Genomic DNA, 11,873 nt, shown 5'->3' with positions numbered 1-11,873 from the left:
GAGATTCCTCAATTGTGCGAATTTTCGGATCTGTACAACTCTGGAACCCAAGAACAGTATGCTTAGGCAAATTCCTCAACCACTGGTTATATTCCTCAAACTGTCAAACTTTTTCATTTTCTTCAAATCTAAGAACGCATATGACCTCTCCAAATTCCTCGCAACTATACTCTGTTCACAGGTACACACATGTCAGCTGATGAATCTCTCGGTTCTCATCACATTAACTCATTTGCAGCGTTTCTGGAAGAAACTCTTCAAGGCTCATCAGAATCCTCAAGAGTTCAAAATCATCAGAAAATTCCTCGTCTGAAGAAAATGGAGGAAGAGAGGAAACAGAAGGGAGGAAAGAAACTGGAGCAGAACACAGCTGCTGATATTCCTGATGACATATACTTGGACTATTGTACGCCTGATGAAGAACCTGAGACAATGGCCAAGAGAAAGATTAGGCTGCAGAAAATTGAACGCAGATGGGCAAAGGAGTGGAAGGAGTACAGGTTTGTGACTCCAAAATATGCGAAGAAATTCGTTTTGAAGCCTCCTGGCAGAAGGGCTCCACTTGAGGATCATCAAGTAGCACATCCCTCAAGTCTTATGACACTTGATGACTACCCAGATGAAAAAGAAAGGCATATGGCCAAGCTCAAGAAGCAAGCTGAAACAACAGTGAAGAAATTTCATGAATCCTCAGCTGCTGCCTCCGGTGCTGCTCATTCCTCAGCAGCAGAAACTTCAAGCTCAGAGATTCCTCAAAAGCAGTATGCGCCCACAAAGCCAAATGCTTCAAAGCCTCAAGAGAAGTCTGCACCGGCTTCTGTCACAAAACCCTCAGCTTCAAAACCCTCGGTTCCAAAACCGTCAACACCAAAACCATCAGCGCCAAAACCCTCAGCACCCATCTCATCTACATCAAAGTCCTCAGCTCCACCTCCAAAGCCAGTACAGAAGAAAGTCGTGAAGACTACGACAGCCAGCTCCAGCTCCTCACTCCCAGCTGCAACTAGCTCGGAGACAAAGTCTTCAACACCACTTATGAAGACTTTGGCAACTACTGAACGTGCACCTCTGCCAAGCCCCAGCAAAATCATCACAGTCCCGTCTGCATCAGAGGGAAGTGATGAGTATGATGATGAAACCCTGCAAGCCATCATGAGAAACAAGCAAGAACGGGTAGCACAAGCATCAGGCAGTGCTATTCCTCTGGCCACGGACCCCAAGGTCCTCCTCGACTTCATCAATGTGTGGTATAAGGACCCAAACACACCCATTGATGATTTGAAACTTCCTCCTGGCATCAGCCACATGGTGGCCACCTTCATAAACGAAGCCAAGTGGAAGGAATAGAAGGCCAAGCAGGCAAAGATTGCAAAGGTCAAAAAAAAGAAATTCTCAGGCAAAATCTCCTCAAACTGACGCCTGAAGCACTGGTGTCAACCCAGGCAGAGCTGCAAGTCTTGACTGACAAGTGTGACAAACTGTCAGACCACAAAGGAATCAAACGCAATTTCATCAAGCTAGCCACTAGTGTTGTTGATGACTACAACAAACGACACCCACCACCAGCACCAACTCCTCAGCCCCTGGTTGAGCAGCCAGAAGATGCATCTCCTGATGAGGAGGAAATTCCTCAAGCTGAGGAACAACACCAAGAGCGCCGTGCTGATGAGCCGGCCATTGAAGAAATCATCACAGAGATCGCCACTGATGAAATTACAACCCCTGATGCAACTGCTCCTGATCCAGCTGCTTCTCCAAAGCAGGCTGAGGACTCTGTTCCAGCTGGTTCCTCACTATCAGTTGAAGAATCTGTAGAGAAAACACCTTCACCAAAAGCTTCAAAGGTGAAGAAGTTAATCCCGTCTGCATCAGGCGCGAAAAAGACAAGAGCTGCTGAGAAGGAAGCGAAGAAGAGAAAAAGCTTCCTCAGCAGAAGAAAAGATTGAGGCAAAACGCCTCAAGAAAACTGAAGAATCTGCCCCTCTGGACCCGGTGCCTCTAAATGTTGCACCTTCATATGAAATGGTCGTCATTCGTGACCAAACTACAAGGGCAGATGAGGAAATGAAGGATGTTGCCTCTAAGGAGCATACTGATGAGGAAATCCAGATTGATGACAGTGCTCAACCTCATATTCCTCAGACAGAGACTACTCAAGCTTCAGCTGCAGCAGCTGATGAATCTTCTTCTGCAACAAAGCCAGCTGAAGAAGAACAAGCTGATGAAAATGCACAGTCTGAGCAGGCTCCTCACTCTGAACAGGCTGATCAAACTCCTCAAGCTGAGAAGGAAGCAGAAATTCCTCAACCTGAAGCTTAGCCAGAGCAAGAAATACCAGCTGATGAAATTCCTCAACCTGAGGAAACTGCTGAATAAAATGTTCCCGCCCCTGACAATGACTTCATTGTGCTCAACCCAGAGACTGCCATGGTTGTTTCCCCTCCCATTCCTCAGCACAATATCAAGCTAGTTCAACGCCAACCATTCTTGAAGCGGCCAAAGTTTCAGAAATAAAATTTCTTTGAGGAACGCATGTATTTCATCGGAGAGAATCCTTATGACAAGCCTCAAATGAGGCATCTGAAGTTTTGGACAAGGACTCAGATGAACTACTATGCTTCTATGCTCTGTGGACGCAACAAGATATTCTAGCACAGGCACATTCCTCATGATGAGCTTGAAGAAATTCCCTGCATGGAACCAGTCCTCAGTGTACTTCATGATGCAGGTTTGCTCCCTATGTGCTCAGATATATCAGACTGGAATAGTTAACTTATTCTTCAGTTCTATGCAACTCTGCACATCTTGGGCAACGCTGATGACATCAACACTTGGGTGTTCGACTGGATGACCCAAAACACTCACTACAAGGCTCCAGCGTCTGAACTCCACAGAGAACTGCCCGTACCAATTCCTTCAGACGGGGCAGTGAAGCTTTATGGTGAGCGAGAGCTGCCAAATGGAATGATGGAAGTCCTCATGAAGCCTTTGGCTGCAGGCAAACCCTCAAGAACCACATTCCTCGTCCATGAGCTCAAGTACACACCCCGGTCTGTCTACCGCATTCTCTGCAGTGTGCTCGCGCCAATCAAAGGCCATGACGATGAAGAAGATGTCATCGGCCTCATGAAGAATATCCTCTTCAACATCATTCACGGTATTCCTATGAATATCCATGATTTCTTCTTGAGGACTTTGGCTGACAATGCAATGTGCCCCTATGATCACAAAATTTATGCACCATGGATCATGAGATTCCTCAGGACAAGGACAGGCATCAACTTCCACGCAGATTTCTAGAACCATGTTGGTCATATGCCTCCTATCCGGGTCAACAAGAAGACTTTCGAGCCCATTGAGGGAAAAGGAAAGTCTTTGATTGATGAAGGCAGCAGGCCTCTTGATGGTCAGTTTAAAGAACCAGACGCTTATTTTTCATGGGACGATACCGAGACTCGTCCACCCAGCCCTATTCCTCCTCGCGTGCTAAACACCAGAGAGCTTCTCCTCAGTCTTCATCAGAAGGTGGATCACAACCACAAATGGGTCAAACGCCAGTTTGGTGCCATTGTGAAAACCCTCACTGAGACACAAAACTCTGTGAAACTTAATCATCACTATCTGCATGAGGTTTTTGATCGCACCTGGGCTACTCTTGCACATCTGAAGACCCAGACTGAGCTTGAAGAAATGAACTTTGAGCAAGACTTTGAGTGGTCGTGGCCTCCCAAGAAGAAGTTCAGGCCCATTCCAGTGCCAGATCTTGAAGACAGCTCCTTCTCATCATTCCGCACCGCCGAATCTGATGAGGAACAACTCGACACCGCAACAGGCCCAAGGAAGAAGACTACACCCAAGAAGCGTCAAGGATCTTCATCAACCGCCAAGAAATGAAGTCTTCATGGGCGTTAGTCCTTAGTTTGTCCCTTTTTTGTCACTTGATGACAAAGGGGAGAAACTTGAGAGTTAGTCTTCAAAAGGGATTTATTTTTGGGGCCTATGAACTATATTTAAGTTACAAACTCTTGGCTCTTCTGAAGTTTTTTATGTAATGAGTTGTAACTTAAGCCCGATGGTACTCTGACGCTTTTTGAACGTTTTTCTTTGCATGCTTATTCCTCAAGTTTTTAATGCACGCATGCTGGAATTCGTCAGATACCATTTGCCATCATGCATCTTCATTTTTTTCATATGATATGTTATATGTATGCATGATTTACAAGATTCAGGGGGAGATCTCCATGATATAAATCATCAATGTGCATCTGCTATAAAAGCAAAATCCTCAAGGTATGCACATCTTCAGGGGGAGTCTCTGTGAATCTTGTTTTCAAATTCCTCAATTGAGTATTTACACTTCATATTTTTGATCCCTGTTGAAGACTTAACCTAATTGTCATCAACCACCAAAAAGGGGGAGATTGTAAGTGCATCTAGTGCCCCTTAGTGATTTTGGTGGTTTGAAGACTTATAGGTTAAGTATCTAATGTGTTCATAAGTGTACACAGGATCTATAAGTCATTGAGGAGTTTGTGATATTTGAAGAATATCGACCCCTAAAAATGTATATCTTCAGTTGAAGAAATTGGTCTGAAGCTGAAGAAATGAATCGCGAGGAATCTGCGATGAAATTGATATTCCTCAAGAAGATATTGATATTGAGAAGATCGGTGGTTCCTGAAGAAAATCTTTCTGAAGAAATTGAAGCGTGAAGATTTACGTTTTCTGTTTTACTTTCTTTGCAATTCATGAATAGGAACACCGTACTGTTAAAGGGGGTCAAAGTAACACTATGGAATGGATTTCCTCATGATGCTCAACCTAAGCCAAATCCTACCAAAAGCCTCAAGTGAGGAATATGAGTGACATGAGGACTCTCACAGTTGAGGGTCCCGACCGTTTCGATAGCCACGCCAAGTCACTGGTCTTATCCACTCCATCGGTCATAATAATTAAGGGCATTAATGTCAAATCATGTCGGGATGCTCCCAGCTATAAATAGCCGCCGCCCCCCACAACCACTAGCTGGTTGGCTGCTCCGTTAGAAACTGACACTTGTCATAAGAGCAACCCAAATTCCTCATAGACTACGAGAGTAAATCATCAGTGAGGAAATACACCACCCACCGAAACCACAAACCAAACCTAGTGATTGAGCACCACTAAAGAAGTTGTTCCTGTGTGGGACTGAAGCCTTTTACCTTTGAGGACTGTGCATCCTCCAGACGGTTAGGCGTCATGGTCTAGAGCAATCCAGCAGTCAATTGTGGATCGCCGGGTGACCGAGTTTGTGAGGGTTTGGAAGTCTGCCCTGAAGACTTACCACGAGTGTTGGGCGAGGACTATGTGTCCTTAGCTCAAGGAGAATACGGTTGGAACTGGGTCATCAACAACAGTCTTCACCAAGAATCGGGTTCTAATTCCTCAACTCTTTACATTCTCTGTATTATGTGTTGATGACGTTCACTGTGACTGTTTGAAGAATTTGCTGAAGACTTTCTCTGAGTTTCATCAACCCCAAATTCTTCACTTGAGTTAATCATCATCTGTATTCTGTGTGCCTGCTTACTGTGCAATCTGTTTTCACAATCTTCACTCTGTAATACTACTATTGTGAACGTTTGCACGACTGATCCTTAACTGTTTCCGTTGTAAGTTAGTCATCAGTGAGGAATTTCCTCAAAAGGAATTTCCTCAGTGATGAAATTCTAAAAATCTCCTATTCACCCCCCTCTAGTCGATATAACGCACTTTCACAAAGTCATCTATATATCAGTATATTAACATAGGATCCAAGTAAGAATACTTGATCATAGGTCATACTCATCGTTCAGCACAAGTGGGGATTACCACTTTTACATAAGCATTAATGTGTTCATATCCTTAGAAGGTGCTTATACTCAAGATTAAAGTAAATATCCCCCTTGATATGACATCCCCCCTAAGAGGGACAAACTAGCCTTGGGTTTTGTCGTAGAAGACTTCAAGTAGGTGAAGTAGTGGTGGATGCTCAATGTTGATGAAGTTCATCTTGATTTGGGAGCAATTCTTGTTGTTTCTTACTCTTCTTGCCTACATGGGTTAGTACCAAAGCACGAGGAACATATGCAAGCATATCTATGGACATGGAATGAAACACAAATGTGATGATGTCCAAAGATGCATTAATTACCTTGTTCCTTGATTACCTTTGAGGGAATGTGTGACTCATTGAACTAATGCATATGGTTGAGGTTGATTGCATATAGTTCTTGCCAAAATGAATGAGAGTAAATTTCATTGGCGGAGTCACCCCTCAATAACTTTCAAGTTCTTCCTCTTGGGAATCCACATCAACTTCATGGGGATCCTTGGAGTTGTGGTAGCACTAGATGAGGTAGGGCTAGAAGTATCCTTGGGAATCCACTTGACCTTAACTTGAGGTTCCTCTTCAAATAAGTCAATGTATTCTTGAAGTTTTCCCTTGCCCTTGTGGTCTTGTGGTAGAAGGTCATCTTGTGAGCTTGTTCCCTTGGGAGGAGTAGGATCATACTTCTCCTCTTGATGAACAGACTTAGAAATGGGGGTATGGACCTTCTTCCCAATCATCTCTGTTGACGTTGAAGTAGCAAACACCTTGTTTCTTTTGATATCCTCCTTGCTTGCGCACAATATCCTCAAATTTCTTACTTGCGGCAAGACTCTTGAAGACACCTCTCTCTATAACCCCTTTCAATAAATCGTTTCTTGCTCAAGTGTAACTTGGCTAAGAGAATCATTAGTGGAATCAAGAGAGCTACTAGCAATAACATCATTAGATTTAGCTTTAGCATGGTTGTTACTAGATAAAAAACTTTCTTGCCTTTGTTACTAGTGTTCCTAGGTTTAACTAGTGGAACAAAAGTAGACAAGAGTTATCGTTTGGCTAGATAAGAAGAACTCTTCTTTCGAAGATCATCATTGATCGCTTTTATGAACTCATGCTCTTGCTACAAATTGAGCTTCTCCAAGCGTAGCTTCTCATAAGTTATTGCAAGCTCTCTATGATCTTCTAGAATAGTTTCATGAGCTAACTTAAGAGTGTTTAATTCTTGGGTTAGTCGTTTAATCTCTTTCTCATCATCATCATTCGATTTCTCTTGACTAGCATGATAATTAGCAAGTTAATTTTTAATGCAATCACTAGTTTTATCAAAGAGCAAGTCATCTTCTCCTAACATGTCATCCTCATTACTATTGAAATCAAGATACTCAGGGTGTAATACCTTGGGGCCTTTGGACATGAAGCGGTTTTCGAACCCCTCATTTGGTGAATCAAATAAGCCATAGGAGTTGGAGGAAACAAGTGCAATGCCGGCAACACCTTCATCTTGACTATAGTAGGAGTTGGAGTGGTAGCTTCTCTCGGATTGGTTGTCAGAATCGAAGGCAAAAACCCATTCACCAACATGAGCTTGATGTCTTCTTCTTGAGCTATCTTGGTGTATTTGTCCTTCTTCTCCGATTCCTTTCCTCTCAGTGAGTGTCTTCGTTCATAACGATCTTCTCTACCCCTTCTCTCCCTGTGAGGTGACTCGTCTCTTGAGCTTCGTGTTGGAGGTGACTCTTCTCTTTGTTTGTAGGGAGCCGAGCACTCATTGGAGTAGTGTCTGGGATTCCTACAGTTGTAACAGTTTCGGTCACGACTGGACGAACACGTCTCATCGTGTCTTCAGCTTGAGCTTCTCTCTTTGCCTCTACTCTTGTAAAACTTGTTGAATTTTCTGACCATGAGGCTTATCTCTTCATCAGTAACAAGATTGTCTTTGAAGTAGCGGGGGCATCACATGAAGCTTTGTAAGCATCGCTTGACTTGTTGTGCAGCTCATATTTGTCTTTGAGTGACATCTCATTAGCAACAATCCTACCAATGACTTCAGTTGGCTTGAGATCTTTATAGTTTGGCATCATTTGGATCAATGTGCACACGGTGTCATACTTTCTGTCAAGAGCTCTAAGTATCTTCTTGATGATGAATTTGTCGGTCATCTCTTTGCTTCCTAAGCCAGCAATATCATTGGTGATGAGAGCTAGCCTAGAGTACATTTCAGCGACACCTTCACCATCCTTCATCTTGAACTTGTCGAGATGACTATGAAGCACATCTAACTTAGATTCTCTAACAGAATCAGTACCTTTACGCATATCGATCAAAGTATCCCAAATTTCTTTTGCATTCTCAAGGCGGAAAATTTTGTTGAATTCTTCAGGGCATAGAAAGTTGAAGATGATGTCACATGCTTGTGCATTGAGTTGCATCATCTTCAGTCCATCGGCTCTCGCATCACGATCCGGTTCACACCTTCTTCGAATAAACCACCTTGCACACCAACACGAATAACATGATGATTAAAGCCAATAATATGCTTTTTCATCGTATGCTTCCAACTAGCAAGATTAGCGCCATCGAAGTATGGACCTCTACGGTGATAATTTCCCTAACTTGACGCCATACTATCCTAGGTTGTCAAACCAATGCAATGGAGACCAAAGCTCTGATACCACTTGTAGAATCGAAAGTATGTCTAGAGGGGGGGTGATTATACTACTTGACAAGATACTTCGAAGAAATCACCTTGCACACCAACACGAATTACAGCCCAAACATGAGGACTAAAGCCAATAATATGCATTTTCATCTTATGCTTCCAACTAGCCAAATTAGTGCTATCGAATATGGACCTCTATGGTGATAATTTCCCTCACCAGACGCCATACTCTCCTAGGTTGTCAAACCAATGCAATGGAGACCAAAGCTCTGATACCACTTGTAGAATCGAAAGTATGTCTAGAGGGGGGTGATTAGACTACTTGACAAGATAAAAACATAGACTTTTCACAATTTTAGTGAGGGGCAACTTTGGCAATTAGGACAAGTCAATTACACCCTACACATGCAATTCTAAGAGTGTAACAGCAGAAAGTAAATCATGCAAGTCTAAAGTAAAGGTGTAAGGTAGGGAGATCAAACACATGAGGTTGACACGGCGATTTTTGGCATGGTTTCGATAGCTGGCGCTATCATACGTCCATGTTCGCGGAGACTTCAACCCATGGAGGGTAACGACTGCGAGAGTCCACGGAGGGATTGATACATCCCAAACGTATCTATAATTACAGCTTTTTCCATGATCTTTTGGGTGACAATGTTATATGTTTTGCTACACTTTTATATAATTTTACATATATTTGGACTAACCTAATAACTCAGTGCACCCAGTGCTAGTTTCTGTCTGCTGATATCTATTTTGCAGGGGTTTTACCCAATTTTCCGAAGCCTGAAAAAATCCAGGAAAAATATATAAAAAATCAGCGAAATAGAAGCTTGGGGATCACCGAAGGAGGGCCACAGGGGGGCCACGGGCCTCCCAGGCGGCGTGCTGGCGTGGACAGGCCCTAGGCCGCGCCATGAGGTCGCCTCAGTGGGTCCCACCTCCTCTGGTGCCCTTCTTTGGCCTATATTTAGTGTTCCATGAGGAAACCCTCGCAGACTTCCTGGAATCGCGAATTTCTCCATCGTTCCGCCGCCGCAGCGCTTCCAAGATGGGGAGCATGAGGAAACATCTTTCCGACACCTTGTCGGAGGGAGGATTCACTTCTAGGAGCTTCTCCACCATCATGGACGCCTCCCGGACGTGTCGTGAGTAGTCCTCCTTGGACCATGAGTCCATGACCAGTAGCTATGTGATGTCTTCTTTCCAATCTTGTCACACCCTGTTTTTCATCACAAGTATTTTATGTTGCAAAAATCAGAGCTTGTTAAAACTTTTTCTAATAATATTGTGAGTGCCATGTCAGCCCTTGTATGAGTAAATGCTTGCTTTATTGATGACTCAAACCCATGAAAAACTTATTATTTTGCTCTCTTCAAAAACCCTTTTTCCTTTATATCAAGATCACCTTCATCATGTTGGGATACACTACTAGCTCATGAAGCCAAGTGGCACTTCCAACCAAAGTTGGTGATTTAAAATATTATTTTCATTCATTAAAAACATTAATTGGTGATCCAGATATTATTTTCATTCATTAAAAACATTAATTGTTGATTTAAAATATCATTTTCCTATTTTATATTTATGTCTGTTTCTAAGGCCAGGAATGATATTCCCACAAGGAAAATTGCTTTCCTGCCTTAGAAAATTCTGAGTAAATTCATGGAAGCTCAGAAGGACATATATTTTCCATATATAAGATTTTCAACCCTATTTTATATTAATATTATTTGAGTAAAACCCTGAAAACCTTTTCTGTCTATTTTAGCTTTTTGAGATGTTTCCAAAGGAAATGATCTCAATAAATTCCCATAAAATTACAGGAGCCCTCCCAAGCCATATTAGGTGCTCACATAAAATCTCACCTTGATACAAGGTGGGGAAGTGCACCTAATGAGCCCAAAACCCTCTCTGTCCAGAGAAGAGTTGGAACAACTCTACATTGCAAAGTTTCTCCAATGGAGCTGAAACTTTGCACAGGTGTTTGACACCCCAAATGAGGACTCCACACCAAAGATGGGATTTGTGAGACTCTGTTTGGCCACACTTCCTTTGTAAAGGACAGTACTGGTCATTTTGAGGCATTTTCAAGTTTACAAAGCTAAACTTGTTCAATGGAGTTCAAATTTGGCGAAACCCCATGTTTTTACCCCAAGACCAAACCTGTTAAGTTTCAGTTCCAGTGGTGGAGTGGAAGCACCCTAAATCACTGTCGAACACCTACTGACAGGAAGGTAAAAACCCTCCTAGCCACTATTTTACCCAATGTCAAAGCCCCAAACTTGGTGAGTTAGAGCCCCAGAACACCCTGAGCACCCAGTCAACCAGCCCCTCTCCAACTCCAAGCACTAGTGACAAGATCTTCAATTTGAGCCGCAGGCCAGTACTCGCAACACTGATGTTCCTTGCCTCCTTTGACCAGCTCGTGCTCCCACTAGCACACAACGGCTAGGCACACTCCCAGCAACACTCAGGACATGGAGGACACGTCCCAAGTGCCCCAGCGCGCGACAGCGTGTCATGGCATGCCAAAACTGCGCTCTGGGCGCCCTACAGAGAGCCTCCAGCAAGGGGACGTCGCCCCGGCCAGTTCCAACCCCTCCCCCCCAGTAATGTCCAAACACTCCCCCGACACACACTCTGTGCAAAGCTACCATCAGGGGCCCTTCTCTTCGCGCCAGAGCTCAGGCGAAGCGTGCCCGCGTGCGCCCGACGCGGCCGAGCATGCACGGTCGCTGCGGCTCGACCCCACTCGCTTTCCCTCTGCGGACGATGCACCAGGAGGTCCTAAACCACGTCCCGAACCCGTGGTTTCGCGGCCAGCACCTCACTGTGCTCGCACGCGCGCCACGGTGAGTCACCGGTGCGCCCGAGTCGGCTCACCGCCGCTGGCCTATAAACAGGTCCCCCCGGCACCCCAGCACCTCCCAGGCAGCTTCAGCACAACCACTAGACCCCCTAGCCGCCCAATCGAGCTTGCAGAGCCCCGGTGCTCGAGATCGACCGAGGCCCCTCCGCCTCGGAGCTCCAGTCGATCTCCGGCTACACACCGGCTCCCGCGCCGCCCGACCTCCCATTGCACTCCCCTTGACGCCAGGAACATTTCCCCCAACTTCCTCGAGCGAATCCGTGCCCCTAGCCACTAGCTCGACGCCAGCCCGAAACCTTTCCGCCACGATCACCTCGTCGCCGACGACCCAGACCACCTCCGGTGACGTCCCGACCACGAGCAGGTAGGCGGAGGAACGAGGGACCCATTCCCACTCCTAGATTGGCTTGAGGGCAGCGGTAGCCTCGCTGACGTCCGTCTCCACCTCTTTGGCTGGAGGTAGGAGAAGAACCCGACAGGTGGAGCCCACC

This window comes from Hordeum vulgare, chromosome 5H (genome assembly GCF_904849725.1).
Source record: "Hordeum vulgare subsp. vulgare chromosome 5H, MorexV3_pseudomolecules_assembly, whole genome shotgun sequence".
NCBI classification, from domain to species: domain Eukaryota; kingdom Viridiplantae; phylum Streptophyta; class Magnoliopsida; order Poales; family Poaceae; genus Hordeum; species Hordeum vulgare.
The sequence above is the reverse complement of the archived record's forward strand: the minus strand, read 5'-3'. Positions refer to the sequence as shown.